We start from the raw sequence: 15,333 nt of genomic DNA on the forward strand, positions 1-15,333 counted from the left end.
AAAATCTGAAATTAGCAATATTTTAGTTTGTTTAGACTCTTTCAGTGAAAACTTTCTGTTTGCATATTTCCTAACTAGATAAATTTCCTTAGCAAAATGAAGACACTTCACATTTTTAGTGTATATAACATTCATGCACATTTACTTGCTATTGCCTGGTCAGTTCTGAATAGACTATCAATGTACATGGTCATCATTTTGATACCATTCTGATTTATTAAAAATAAGTCTCCAACAAAATGACAAACTCTGTGGGAACATAACAGTTCATGGGAAGGATGGTATAATAGTAATTATATATTGTATTTATTCATGTTAAATATAAGGCAGAATCGCAGAATTAATTCAGTCAATTTTTGCTCCCATCCTCTGTCTGCTTTTTGATGGTTTAAGGGGCTTGAAAGTGTATGTCAACAACATCTGGAGAATTCAAAGTTGCTTCTATAACATGTTGCTTGCAGGTCATGTTTATTACTTAAGTTTTAGTCAAAGCAGGAGTTGGTATAAGATGCCAAAGTTGTTTTTCCTGACCATCCTATCTAAGGTAGGCAGGCATTCTTTGCAAGAAGAATGGCCTAAGGGGAAGTGTGACATAAAGTGAGGCAGGATTTATAACCTAGAATCATAGAATATAACAGTTAAGTTAGAAACACATCTAAGAGGGATGGAGTCTTGACAGTAGGCAGGAATGCTGGAGTGTTTTGTTACTTATGCACAGTAGTGTGTGTGGTCCTGTAAAAGAAGGTCCTGGGGCCACGAAGCTCCTGATCATCTCCACTCAGCTTCTCCTTGGCATTGGAAAGCATATAGATTATTTTTACAATACAATCTCTTAAATAAGACAGGCCAATAAAATCAAAAGTCACATGACAGTGGGCTACAGTATCTTTCCTGAAAGAAAACTTACTGAATGTCTCTGGCTCACACTGATATTCTCTTTGCATCCCTGCTGTTCCGGGTGATTTCAACCATAATGTGAACTCTAAATGTTTGCCTTACATTGTTCTATTTTCTTCACATATGTTCTGGTTCCTTACAAACCCTATTAATTGCTAGAGAGTGATCACTATGTGTTGACATGTTTTATAAGCCCACTGTGTTTGGAAGTTGAACGTCTCCCAAAGGTCTTATTATACAGACTTGGTTCACAGGGGTTCCTAGTAGAAAGTACTGTGGACCTCTAAAAGGTGAGGCCTTGTGTGAGGTCCTAAGGCCAAAGGGGGTACTCTCTTAAAGGGGACTATGGGACCCTAGTTGTCTTGTATGTCTCTGTCCTTCTTTGGTACAAGACAGTGACTACTTGCTCCTTTGCATGCTCTGACATGATATACAGCATCAGCAGCAATGCAGCCAGTAAGGCTTTTCTATATTACACTCTGAACCTCCAAATCTGTGCTTCATAACTTCCTAAATAGTTAAGTCAGGTGTTTTGTCAGAATGGTGGAAACATGAGGAGTTTGGCTGGGTGAATACCAAAATTGTATTATTAATTTATTTTCCTTCTAACTAAGGCATTTGGCAAATACCACATCTCATCAAAAATTATACCCAAGCATTGCACATATTAACATATGTAATTAGAAAATTACTCATGATACAGTGATGTACTGAGCAATAAATAGTCAAGTGCAAAGTTGTCAAGAGTGCTAGCTTCACAGTAGTACTTGGACAGGAGCAAAGCTTAGGGAACAAGGGAACAAAAGGGAAATTCTTCAAGCATCTTTACAGGAAATTAAATAACATATAAGAGAGATTTATAAAAAGTAAGCATAATTCTGAAAGGCAAGGCTTTATAAATAGTAAGACGTTAATGACTCATAAAACTAGAAAACTGACTGATGGGTTAATAGCCTTCCCTGGAAACTAGAGGGAACTAAAGATTGATAGATATCCCTAAAGCTTGCAGACAATAAAGAAGTTTGGCACCCTTCCCTGACTGATGTACTCATCCCTTAACCTAGATGGACTTGAAGGACCAGAGACCATCTGAGTAACCTCCCTTAGACATTCCTGGATGAACAAGCCAATTATGAACAAGGACACAAACAGCTACAATTTTTTAATCAACTGTACCTGGTCCAGTCTCTTTTTCTTAGGATTGTCCTTATAAAATTATACCCTAGCCTGGCTCAATGCTTCAGCCTTCATCCCACAGGAAAGCTGAGGCTCCTTACTGTTTTCTCTAATTAAAACAGTCTTGTTTGTAGAGCTCAAATCCGGTGTTCTCTTTTGCTTTCCTCTTACACTTTCCTTACATTTCTTGTGCCATGACTTGGATACTACTTGGAGCCTTCAGTCTGCATGCCCCCAACCCTTCCTCTCTCCTTATCTCCACCTCCCTGCCAATGTTTTAGTCTCTTGGGAATAGAAAAACTTACTGTGCTCACTACTCTGAACTACACAGCCACCTGTGACATGAAACCATCAGTCTTTCCAGCTTGATACATGGGGGCTTCTTCCTTATCTTTTTCTTTTCACTCTCTTCCACTGGACTTTAGAACTCCAGACTAGAGGCCCCTAGCCATGTGATCCACTACATCCACACCTCCATCAAATTGCAACTTTAGGACAAGGTATTCATTCTGGGTCTGTGGCAGAGGTGCCCTGTCCCAGACCTTAGAAACTCCAGAAGTTTCTTATTTTTCAGTCATGGACTATCAGAGACTCTGGGAACCTCCCACATGTCATTCCACTGGGCACCCCAAGCCTTATGAGTATGAGGACACTCCCTCCTAAACCTTGGGTTTCATTTGCCCTCCGTACACCTGGAAGATGTCCCTGGTGGCAGGATTGGCCACTCTAGTCCTTGTCCTCCAGAATGGAGTCTGAATTATATGTTCCAAAACACACTCCACTGGCAGGTCTCAAGGCTAACTTTTTGAGCTCCTGCCTGACAAATTACTCCAAGTCTCTATTTAAATCTGACTACAATATTCTTTGGATAATGGCCCCCACTGGCCTGAATTTGCTACTTTTGATCTTAATATTTGTATTGATCTTGATAACTTCCTCAGAAGACATGGCAAGTGGTCTGAGGTTGCTTATCTTCAGGGCTTCTTTGTCCTCAGTACCCACCCTTCCCTTTGTACATTTTTGTTCTACATACCAAATTCTCCTCTGTCATGAAAAACCTCTAAAATCTGGCCCCTTCTAAAACTCTACCTCTCACACACAGTTCTGCCATCTGGCTATGACTTTCCAGGGTCTCTCCCTCTCACTCCAAATTCAAGCCATCACACAAAGTCAAATAAAACTCCACCTTCTTAAAGAAACTCCTGCCTTTACTGGACCTCTTTAACTTATTCTACATATAGATATCTATTTTTTTTTTCTCCTTGCTAAAAGTTAAAATCACTAAACAGCTTCTAGGGTTTTCCTTTCTTTTCCCTTTCCCCCTTCTTTTTATTACAAGCCACAAATAAAAAGAAGTCAACTTAAAATTCAATCCACTGGCTGCTGCCCTGTTAAGATTAAATTCACACCAATTTAGAACATAACTAAAATCTTAAAGGGATGTCTCTCCATGTTGTTATGTCTAATGTTGGCTAACCATGTCAAGTCATGTGTCCTTGCTTCATGCAGTCTGTCCTTATGTATGACTAAATTTATGACTATTTACTATTCCAATGCTTATATATTCCGATGCTCATATATATTTAAGATGATGTTAAATTATTAAAACCAGGTTTACAACACATTTAAAATAACCTCTATGTTTTTGACAATGTGCTTAGTGATGCTTACTACAATATTTGTATACCAAATTCTAATCTTGCTTCTACACAAAGAAATGCGTTTTTGGATCAGAAAAAAACTTTATAAGGTAAAAGATTATTGTAAGGTATGTTATTAAAAATATATGAAAATGATATGAAAACATTATGTAACTTAAATTGTAAAAGGTTTGGGTTGCCTATGATAGAATGGGTTAACTTAAAACTTTTCATTCTTCATATTTTGTCTCACCTTAATTGTTCTTATAGTTCAGACTTTACCATTTGTAATAAATTGATAAATTTATTTATATTGATATATCTCAAATCAAAGTTAAATTGAGTATACCTTTATATCTACTGTTAAAACTCTGACTACTAAAAGAAAATCTAAATATTTAAGAAAATCAAGATTCATTTTAGTGAGTTTGTTTGTTTATTTAAACCTCATCTAAATGTAACATAAAAATAAAAAATATAAGGAGGGGAGCCTAGCAGGACTACTGACCCAGGGAAATGGGAAGTCAGGCAGATAATCAGAATCTAGACAGTCTATTTATAGTAAACCATAGGTACAAAAAAAAAATTAGGAAAAAAAAACTTAACAAGAAGTTAGAAAAAAAAAACTTAAATGGTCATATTAAAAGTCTTATGGTAAGAAAGTTTTTGTTTATTAGTTACTAGTTATGAAATGAACTGACTAAGGAAGATAAACTGGAGAGGAACCTTTAAATGTTAATAAATGTTTGATGAAAAAGATTGTTACAAAGCGGTTACATAGATTGTAAGGTAGAGGTATGCAGATGTACATAGGAGTAAATTATGTAGATGTGAGTAAACTTAAACAGAAAGTTAAAGACAATGTTGATTAAATCTTAAAGTACTTGATCAAATTACAGACTCCTTGAGATATATAAAATGAGCATTAGCCTAAGGCTTATATTAGACTAACAAAGGATGGCACTAGCTGGTAACAGGATGCTATAATATTCAGGTGGTAAACTTAAAAACTTTAACTCATTGATATTAATCGGGTCATGATAATGCTTAGAAAAAATTGACTTTAAAGTTCTCAACCAAGTTTACTATTTTCCTCTATTTATCAACCTTTTACTATTTAATAAGATTATTACATCTAAAAAACAAACAAAAACTGTAACCTTAAGAGGTTTCTTGTCTTGATCATGCTGTTTTACTGGATGATTATCATTGAGATTATTATGTAAGTCTTATAAAAGGTGATTCAGTTACTGTAACTTTGTTCTTAGGAAATTGAGGAAACTACTCCTGTCCTAGAAAAGCCTGCAACATAGAAAAAATGTTAATACAGTTTACCTAGGCTTCATATATTCTACCATTCATAAATATTGGTTTATGTTAAACAAAAAATGGCTCAATGATTTAAGGTAATTGATGAAAAAAGCACTTTATGTCTATAATAATGTCTCTAATGTACGTTAATCAGGTGAATTTAGCTCAACAATAACCAAGTTTGGATTTTTTCTTTTTCTTTTTAATTTTTATTAGCATTTTCCATGATTATAAAAAAAATCCCATGGCGGGCTGGAGAGATGGCTTAGCGGTTAAGTGCTTGCCTGTGAAGCCTAAGGACCCCGGTTCGAGGCTCGGTTCCCCAGGTCCCACGTTAGCCAGATGCACAAGGGGGAGCACGCGTTTGGATTTCGTTTGCAGAGGCTGGAAGCCCTGGCGCGCCCATTCTCTCTCCCTCTATCTGTCTTTCTGTGTCTGTAGCTCTCAAATAAAAAAAAAAAAAAAATCCCATGGCAATTCCCTCCCTCCCACCCACACTTTCCCCTTTGAAATTCCATTCTCCATCATATTACCTCCCCATCACAATCATTGCACTTACATATATACAATATCAACCTATTAAGTACCCTCCTCCCTTCCTTTCTCTTCCCTTTATGTCTCCTTTTTAACTTACTGGCCTCTGCTACTAAGTATTTTCATTCTCACAGAGAAGCACAGTCATCTGTAGCTAGGATCCACATATGAGAGAGAACATGTGGCGCTTGGCTTTCTGGGCCTGGATTACCTCACTTGGTATAATCCTTTCCAGATCCATCCATTTTTCTGCAAATTTCATAACTTCATTTTTCTTTACCACTGAGTAGAACTCCATTGTATAAATGTGCCACATCTTCATTATCCACTCATCAGTTGAGGGACATCTAGGCTGGTTCCATTTCCCAGCTATTATAAATTGAGCAGCAATAAAAATGGTTGAGCACATACTTCTAAGGAAATGAGATGATTCCTTCAGATATATGCCTAGGAGTGCTACAGCTGGGTCATATGGTAGATCAATCTTTAGCTGTTTTAGGAACCTCCACACTGATTTCCACAATGGCTGGACCAGATTGCAATCACACCAGCAGTGTAGACGGGTTCCTCTTTTTCCACATCACTGCTAACATTTATGATCATTTGTTTTCATGCTGGTGGCCAATCTGACAGGAGTGAGATGGAATCTCAATGTAGTTTTAATCTGCATTTCCCTGATGACTAGAGACGTAGAACATTTTTTTTAGATGCTTATATGCCATTCCTATTTCTTCCTTTGAGAATGCTCTATTTAGCTCCATAGCCCATTTTTTGATTGGCTTGTGTGATTCCTTATTATTTAACTTTTTGAGTTCTTTGTATATTCTAGATATTAATCCTCTATCAGATATATAGCTGGTGAATATTTTTTCCCATTCTGTAGGTTGCCTCTTTGCTTTTTTCACTGTGTCCTTTGCAGTGCAAAATCTTTGTAATTTCAGAAGGTCCCAATGATTAATCTGTGTTTTTATTGCATAAGCAATTGGGGTTATATTCAGAAACTCTTTGCCAAGACCAATATGTTGGAGGGTTTCCCCAGTCTGCAAACCTATGTCTTTTCATTGGGGTATTGAGGCCATTGATATTAAGAGATATTATTGAAAGGTATGTATTTATGTTTGCCTTTTTTTTTTTTTTTTTTTTGTGGTTCCAGTTCTACCTGTGCTCTCTTGTGTTATCTAGTATTTGAGTAGTGCTTGTTTTTTCTAGGTTCCATATATGTGTGCCTTTCCTTTTCTTCAGCATAGAGGATTCTATCAAGTATTTTCTGTAGAGCTGATTTTGTCTTCAAATACTCCTTTAACCTGCTTTTGTCATGGAATGTCCTTATTTCTCCATCTATTTGAAGTTTGGTTGACAGTTGTTATCTTTCAGAACTTGGAATATAACACTCCAAACCCTTCTGGCTTTAAAAGTTTGTGTTGAATAATGTGCTGTAATCCTGATGGGCTTGCTTTTGTAGGTAACTTGATTTTTTCTCTCTAACTGCTTTCAATATTTTTTCTTTGGTTTGTGTGTTTGGAAGTTTGATTATCATATGGCGAAGGGAGGTTCTTTCCAGGTGTTGTCTGGCTGGGGTGTAGCCTTTAGACGCTTCCTGAATCTGCAGTGGCACCTCTTTTCCAATTTGGGGGAAATTTTCTTCTATGATTTTTTTTGAAGACGCTTACTATGCCTTTGGAGTGGAATTCTTCTTCTACTATGCCCTGAATTCTTATATTTGATCTTTTCATAGTGTCCTGAATATCTTGAAATTCCCACTCATCCTTTTCTATAAGTTTGTCTTCCTCTTTGTTGGACTGTATTAGATCTGCCACCTGGTCTTCTAGCTTAGATATTCTGTCCTCTCCGTCATCCATTCTACTGATGAGATTTTCTACAGAGTTTTTTATTTCATTAACTGTGTTCTTCATTGCTAGTAATTCTGACTCTTTTTCTTTATTATTTCTATTTCCTTATTTATGTCTTGCATTGCCTTCTTTATTTCATGAAATTCGTGTCCTGCTACTTCTTTGATTCCTTTGATTTCCTCTTTGACTCTTTTGATTTATTCTCTGACTTCTTTGAACATATTTACAATCATTCTTTTGAATCTTTCTCAGGCATTTCCTCTAACCCGTTCTCAGTGGAGGTCTTTTCTGATGCATTAATACTTTTAGGTGGATTTATACCATCTTGCTTTTTAGTATTTCTTGAGTTATAATGTATATATTTTTGCATCTTGGATTAAGTTAATGCTTGGATTTTCTAGGTAGCTGTGTATTCTTAGCTGTGTCAATGGATTTGATGGTATATATTTTCAGGGTAGGAGCTTAAGGTGTTAGGTGTGGCTCTTAAGACTCTCAGAGTATCTACAAAGGTGCTCCTAGGGGTTGAATTTTCCTGCTATAGGAGTATTCAAGTAGGCTGAAGGGAATAAAATACTAAACACTGTACCCATTCAATCAAAAACAGCCCCATGGGCTGGAGAGATGGCATAGCAGTTAAGCGCTTGCCTGTGAAGCCTATGGATCCTGGTTCGAGGCTCGGTTCCCCAGGTCCCACGTTAGCCAGATGCACAAGGGGGCGCACGCGTCTGGAGTTCGTTTGCAGTGGCTGGAAGCCCTGGCGCGCCCATTCTCTCTCTCACTCTCAATCTGCCTCTTTCTGTCTCTGTCACTCTCAAATAATCAAATAAATAAATAAAAATCTTTAAAAAAAAAAAAAACAGCCCCATGTATGTATGCCAGAGTAGTTATGATAACAACCAGATCCTCTATCAACAAAGAGGTTACAATTTCTGGTCTGTTGAGGGATCCAAGTCAGCTTGTGATCAAGTGAGACCCTTCCCTGGTACAATCCCAGTTACCTTGGATGATTTTGGTCTCAGTCAAGTTGCTGCCTGGTCGTTGTGCTGCTGTTCTGATTTCTGGAGCTGGGCACTGGCTTTTCCTGTGGGGCAAACCGAGCCTGGCAACTGTGGCTCTGCAGATCAGCACCCCCGCTGCTGGAACTGCTGCTGCTAAAGCTGCCTCTGCTGGGTCTGTCAGCAGCTGAAGCTGCTGCTGCTGGGTCCACCACTGCTGCTGCCTCTGCTGCTGCTGCTGCTGCTGTAGCTGCCACTTATGGAGCCAATGCTGCTGCTGAAGCTGCTGCTGCTGGGTCCATTGCCGCTGTTGTTCCTGGGTCTGCTGCTGTTGCCGCTACTGGGTGTGCTGCTGTTGGGGCTGCTGTTACCGGTGCCGGAGCTACTGATGTTGCTGCTGGACTCTGCTCCTGCTTGGGTCCCACTGTTGGCTCAAGTTGGCATGACCAGTCCCAGGACCGCTGCTCTGTTTGCTGAAGCTGGGCACAGGCAGTGGGGAAAGGGAGGGAGCCATAGCTTCTCTAGTTCTCTCACTGTTCCACGTGTTCTTCTACCTCGTGGTCTGCTCCTCTGTTGCTTACTGCCACTCTCCCTTCACGTTTCCTGAGTTGCTCCCCGCACCTGGCTTTTTTCCTGTGGCTGGAGCCGAGTCTGGCGGCTTTGTGGTGCTCCGCTGCTGCTACTGCCAGGGGCCGCTTTTGCCAGCCTGTGCAGGCTCTGGATGCTCGGGATTTCTTCTTCTTCTCCGCTGCTGCTTCAATTTCCTATACACCTCACTTTTTAGTAAAAGTGTGTATATTGCTGAATTTTTTTGGTCTTTTTTCCTCCCAGGCTGCTTTGGCATGGTACCTATGCCACCATCTTAACCAGAAGTCCTGGCTTTTTTCTTAAGCTATGTATACTCAGTCTCAATCAAAGATTTACTTAAATCATTGTCTTATTTCTTGTATCTTAAGTTCATTGCTTATAGATATATTGTTACTTAAGACATGTTCCCTGTTCTAGAAAAATGATATTAAATGCTGCTGTTCTGCTTCCAGTTTGTTGTGTAATTGGTACCCACACAGGTATATAAACTAATCAAATATGTTATCAATAAAAAAGGCAAACCTTTATACTGTCTTACATGACATATTCTGCCTATATTTATAACTACTACACATTAAAAAAATAAGCTGTGGGGCTTGAGAATGGGCCTAGTGGTTAAGATATTTGCATGCAAAGTCATAAAGATCCTGGTTTGATTCACCAGGACCCATATAAGCCAGATGCACAAGGGGGCACATGCATCTAGAGTTCATTTGCAGTGGCTGGAAGCCCTGGCACACCCATTCTCTCACTCTATCTCTTTCTCTGCCTCTTTCTCTCTCTCTCAAAACATGAAATAAGTAAAATATATTAAAACAAAATGTTTAAAAATATATAAATAAAAATAAGATGTGCCTGCCTTATAAAAAGCTGTTTCTCTCTAGTTCTCTTGCCATAATTGTTTACATAGTTCAAACAATTCTCTACAAGGTGATAAATTTATGTATAATGTCATATCTCATATTATGATAAAAGAAAAGTTAATGGCCCCTGGCACAAAGTTATGTCTTATACTACAATAAATTTTCCTACCAATTATGTCCCATTCTACATAGTCTTTTGTTCTGACAATATAAGTTTTGTACTGTTTCAAGGCCATAGTTTGTATTACAGCTTCTGACCAGTACTAACATTATCTTATGTTTCTCCTTAACTCAACAACACAAGCTACACGTATCTCTCTACTAATTAACTATTTTCTCCAACTTTGGAAGAGATTTCCCAGGACTCATACTAATGTAAAAATAGACTGATTCTCCATTCCATTTCTGGAGCCAGTTGTGTAAGCTTTAGTTTCCCATATCAATATCAAAGTTAACAAGATCAAGCTATTTTAACTAGTTTTGTTTATTTTTTAAAACTCTATCTGAATGTGACATAAAAATCAAAACTAAATATTTTGTTAGATAGGACACCTTTTTACAACAATAGGTTTCTTAAATGTTATACTCTTCCATGTTTTCCTATTGGGTAAGACTTTATTTGCTATAAACTTATTCTAATAAACAAAACTGGGTCTAATTATATAAAGTATATTTCATTGCATTATATAACCACTATAATTTTATAAAACACAATTTCATTATGCTTATAAAATAAACTAATAACAACAAATTATCAAGACTAATCAAAGTTTTAGCCTTTCAGCCTAGCATACATTCATTAGTTCTAAAGATAAGACTTTTTGATCTTTGGACCAACTAAGTAAAGGCCATAATCCATATTAAAGGCTTAACACACACAAAAGAAATAAAAAAAATTAACTTAAATTTCAAAATTAGCTAATTTCCTAATCTCTATCATATGTAAATTTAAAATAATTTATTTCAAATATTGCTTCAATACTTATCTCTCATACTTCTTACCTTACCTAAACCAAATCTTTATATTTCAACAAATTCCAATTAACCGCCCACCAAGTTAACAACTCCTTCTTCCTTATCCAACTCCTACATTATTATTATTTTCTATCTTATATATAATATCCATGTCACCTGTAAATGTCATGTCACATGCAAGAAAACTCATACATGAATAACCAGATCATAATGACTAATAGATATGACATGATGTAGGCATTTCTTTCCTAATGGCTCTGATAACTATCACTCTCCTGAATAACTGCCTCCTTGCATGTTCACAAGATTGATTAGGGATAACAGCCTACTATGTGCACAAACTGCAAAATAAAATTGGCAAATGGAAAACTAAAAACTAAAACTCCCAAAAGCTACACTTGTGTGACTAAGACTTCAATGATGGACTACAATGATTGTGAAGAGGTAAATGTTACCAATCCAGAGCCAATAACATTTTAGGCTATATTAGCCTTTTTAATGGCCAATAATATCATTTCTCTACATATGACCTGACATTTCTCTGTGAGTGAGTGGGACATTTTGGGGTGGATAGCATGGGCTAGGACTGGGGATGTTAAGAAATCTCACAGTTCTACTCCCTTCAAGTTAAATCTACACTGTCTATGACATGTACATTATTCTCCTGATGATGATAATGTTCACCCTTTCTTTTGGTCCTTGCATACTCGGATGCCTCACTGAATCCCTCCTGGACAGAATACATGCCTTCACTTCACAGCAAGTTACTGAATTCTCATGGCCACGGAATATCAGCCCTTGAACATCCAACCTCCACAGGACTGCATGGGACACCCTGAGAGATCTATTGTTCCCCCTCAGCTTGAAGTAGTTGGAGACCAGTCTTCATCCCAAGTTCCAGACCATGCTGTCCTCCCCAAAATGTCCCACTCACTCCCAATTCTCCCCAGTTTCTTTTATTCTTCCAGTGTCTGGACTGAAGGTGTTAATAGCCTTCCCTGGAAACTAAAGGGAACTAAAGATTAATAGCTATCCCTAAAGCTTGTAGACAATAAAGAAGTTTAGCACCCTTCCCTGATTGATGTACTCATCCCTTAACCTAGATGGCCTTGAAAGACCAGAGACCATCTGAGTATCCTCCCTTAGACATTCCTGGATGAACAAGCCTATTATGAACAAGGACACAAACAGCTACAATTTTCTAATCAACTGTACCTGGTCCAGTCTCTTTTCTTAGGATCCACTTTATAAACTTAAGCCCTAGCCTGAAGGCCTCTCATTGTTTTCTCCAAATTAAACAGTCTTGTCTGTAGAGAGCAAATCCAGTGTTCTCTTTTGCTTTTCTCTTATACTTTCTTTACACTGAATTTGGAATAAAATTTTAACTTACACTGGGGCATAAATACTTTAGTGAAATGTGAAACTTTTTATATCTCTGATAGAAGGAAAAATGTCCAAATGTACATGCATTCCTTTTTAACATCATATGCTGGGGGACACCAGTTCATAGAGTATTTATCAGATCAAGCTATTTTCTCTACCCTACAGCAACCAGAAACCTCCTGGATATGTGCCTTCTCTACATGTCTCTCCATTCAATATCAATGGCTAAAGAATGATGGAATACATACTCCACTTACAGTATCCTTATTTTAATGGCTACTCACACCTCTTAGCATGAAGGCCAAGTACCTTAAGCATGCTATCCAAAAATACCTGGACTGAGCTGGCTCCATCTTTTACTAAAACTAAAAAATAATATTTTGTAGCTAGCATGCAGAGTACTGGGTTTCATTGTGACATTTTCATGCCTGTATATTACTACAGTTTGTTCTTATTTATGCCCCCACCAACTGACTCCCATTCCCCTTGCCAGTCATCTTTTCCCATGTTCCCCTCTCACTTTCATGTTTCATGTATTACACTCCTTTATGGCTTAAATGTTTTGTTATTTTCTTTTCTCCTAAGTAGTATTTTAAACATGGGCAGTGACTTTTTTTTTTTTTTTTTTTGCTATCATTTCCAGTGGAGGTTGCACATCTGAGTTTTAGAATCTCAAGAAAAGAGCACTGAGCACAGACACCCCTGATACTATGAAATGGAGGCTCTAATGGAAATCATCACATGTATTTATCAATAAAGTTCACTGGGGAGGCAACATGTGATGTCAAAAATACACAACTCAGTCTTGAAAGACAACAGGAAGTCTGCTCAAACAACTTTTTTCTTAGCTCCAAAAATATAAAGCAGACACCATAACTTCATATCTACTGAAAACCACTCAAATGCTTCAAATAAAACTTAATACCCTAGAAATACTCAACAATTGCAGCCAGCCCTCAAGTGTTCAAAACCAAGACAGTGTCACAGAGATGAGTTGAATGCACTAGATTTCATTTCTACATATATAATCCCCTTTTGAATTTTGAGAGGCTATTATAAATCCTTTATACCCAACATTTGTAAAGAACAATATAATAAATATTGCTACTGCCCACCTGACATGTCTACAATAGAGCTGCCAATCAGCCTGAGCCAACAAGACAAGAAAGTAGCAGAATGTTCCAGAAACTAACATATAGCACTCTCCTATCCCCCCCCCCACAGTTTCAGTAACTAAAATAGAACATCCATCCCTCCCCCCACAATTTCAGTAACTGAAATAGAACACCTTTCCCTTCCCAACAGTTTCAGTACCCCAAATAGTAACACCCTCCCCCTTCTTTTTCCCCACAAAGTTTCTTGTCTTCCTGAGTAGCTAGGGAAAAAGAGTACAAGAATGAATGGAATTTCCAGGAGTATGGATTTTAGGAAAAGTGTTTAGGAAAACACTTTTCAATTTCACTTAGTAAATGAAATTCCCCCTAGCTCCCAGCTATTCTTATACATACATACATACATACATACATACATACATACACACACACACACACACACACACACACACATATAATCTAAGAAATGCAGATTTCTAAAGTGTTATTTTGGAAATCATTTCATTGTATACTCAGAAATTTGAATAATCTAAGACTTTAATTTTAGGTGGGACCAGATGAACTGCTGGTAGTCTGTCTCCATGTACTTCAGCTTGAGAATGATCAGTGAAACCTGGGGCAGTGATGTGCATAGGCTCAGGAGCCACCATGAACCACAACTTAGTCATAGTCTCTGCAAACATGTTTCCTTGAATATAAAATATGATCCAGTTTCCCTTGGAACTGTAAGCCAAAATAAACCCTTTCTTTTCTTAAGCTGCTTGTTATTGGGTATTTTGCCCTAGCAACAAGAAAGTAACTGAGATAGATAGATGATGATAATGAAAGAATAAAATAGAGAGAGAGGGAGGAAATAGATAATAGACAAATATTAAAGGAAAAGAATCTCTAACTTTCTCTTGTGTTTTCCTCCTTCTACATCTGTACAAAAGAGAAGTGTACTATAAAATGTTTGGTTGTTATGAAACAAAAAAAGGACAAAGATTGGGCTTTAGACTTGAATATATCAAAGTTGTAAACTGTGTACCTGTAACTTTAATCTGTGCTCTCACAAAAGATAAATTCTGAACTAATGAAAAAAATATATATATATAAAATATGGATAAATTAGGGATGCCCATTGCCTTTTTGCTTTTTGAGAAGAAAACTAGAATAATGCCTCAAAGCACTTAGCTTAGACTCCTAAGAACTGTTACAGCTTCATGCCTGGCCCAGATGGTCTGAAGATCAAATGTGGCCCATAAGCCTCTTTGATTTGAACAGTTCAGATTTTCAAAACATTGACATATTTATCAATATGAAATCAATACATTTTACCAAGTGAAACTTCTGGTTTCCTGAGAAAGAAAAAGGTGGGTAGCAGATGTCATTGGTTGTATGGTGATATCATTCCCATCTCTTACAGCTTGGAAGTTCAATTCTCTTATAACCCAATTATCCCTAACCATAAGCAGCTTCCTACGTACTGAAGGGTGAATAGCCTCCCATGAAAACTAGAGGGAACTAAAGAGTTAATAACTAACTTTAAGATTAGAAGGCCATAAAGAATGAAGATATCCAGTCCTCCCTAGGCAATTCTGCTAAAAAGCTTATTCTGAGCAAATACCTGATGTTTTATCTGCTTCCCTTGGACCTACAGCTGATTTAGTCTGTTTGCTTTAGGATCCTCATTATAAGTTTGAAGCCCAGCCTGACAGTGCTTCAGCCTTCATCCTACAGGAAGGCTGATGCCCTTCACTGTACCTGTCAATAAACAGTCTGTCTGTAGAGATCTGATCCAATGTTCTTTCTTGCTTTTCTCCTACACTTTCCTTACACCTACAGTTATCACTGCCAACTTTCTAGTCCTCAGAAGCTTCATTCAGGGGTGTGCAATAAGCCATTTCTCAGGGAGTTCTCAAGCCTAGTGATCTTGTGTCCTCCTCAAGTTCTATAATATTTCTCCCCAGTCTCATTTTCCCTCTAAAGCCTAATGCTTCATAGAAACAACTCTCAAACCAGTTCCCTGT

General features: G+C 37.6%; 1 protein-coding gene across 3 annotated transcripts in view; it reads right to left on the reverse strand.

Annotated features, from left to right (window-relative positions):
• Slc35f1 (solute carrier family 35 member F1) overlaps positions 1–15,333 on the reverse strand; it is a 550,909-nt gene that overhangs the window by 321,001 nt on the left and 214,575 nt on the right. The window lies entirely within an intron of this gene.

The sequence above is a fragment of the Jaculus jaculus genome, chromosome 9 (genome assembly GCF_020740685.1).
Source record: "Jaculus jaculus isolate mJacJac1 chromosome 9, mJacJac1.mat.Y.cur, whole genome shotgun sequence".
In the NCBI taxonomy this organism is placed as follows: domain Eukaryota; kingdom Metazoa; phylum Chordata; class Mammalia; order Rodentia; family Dipodidae; genus Jaculus; species Jaculus jaculus.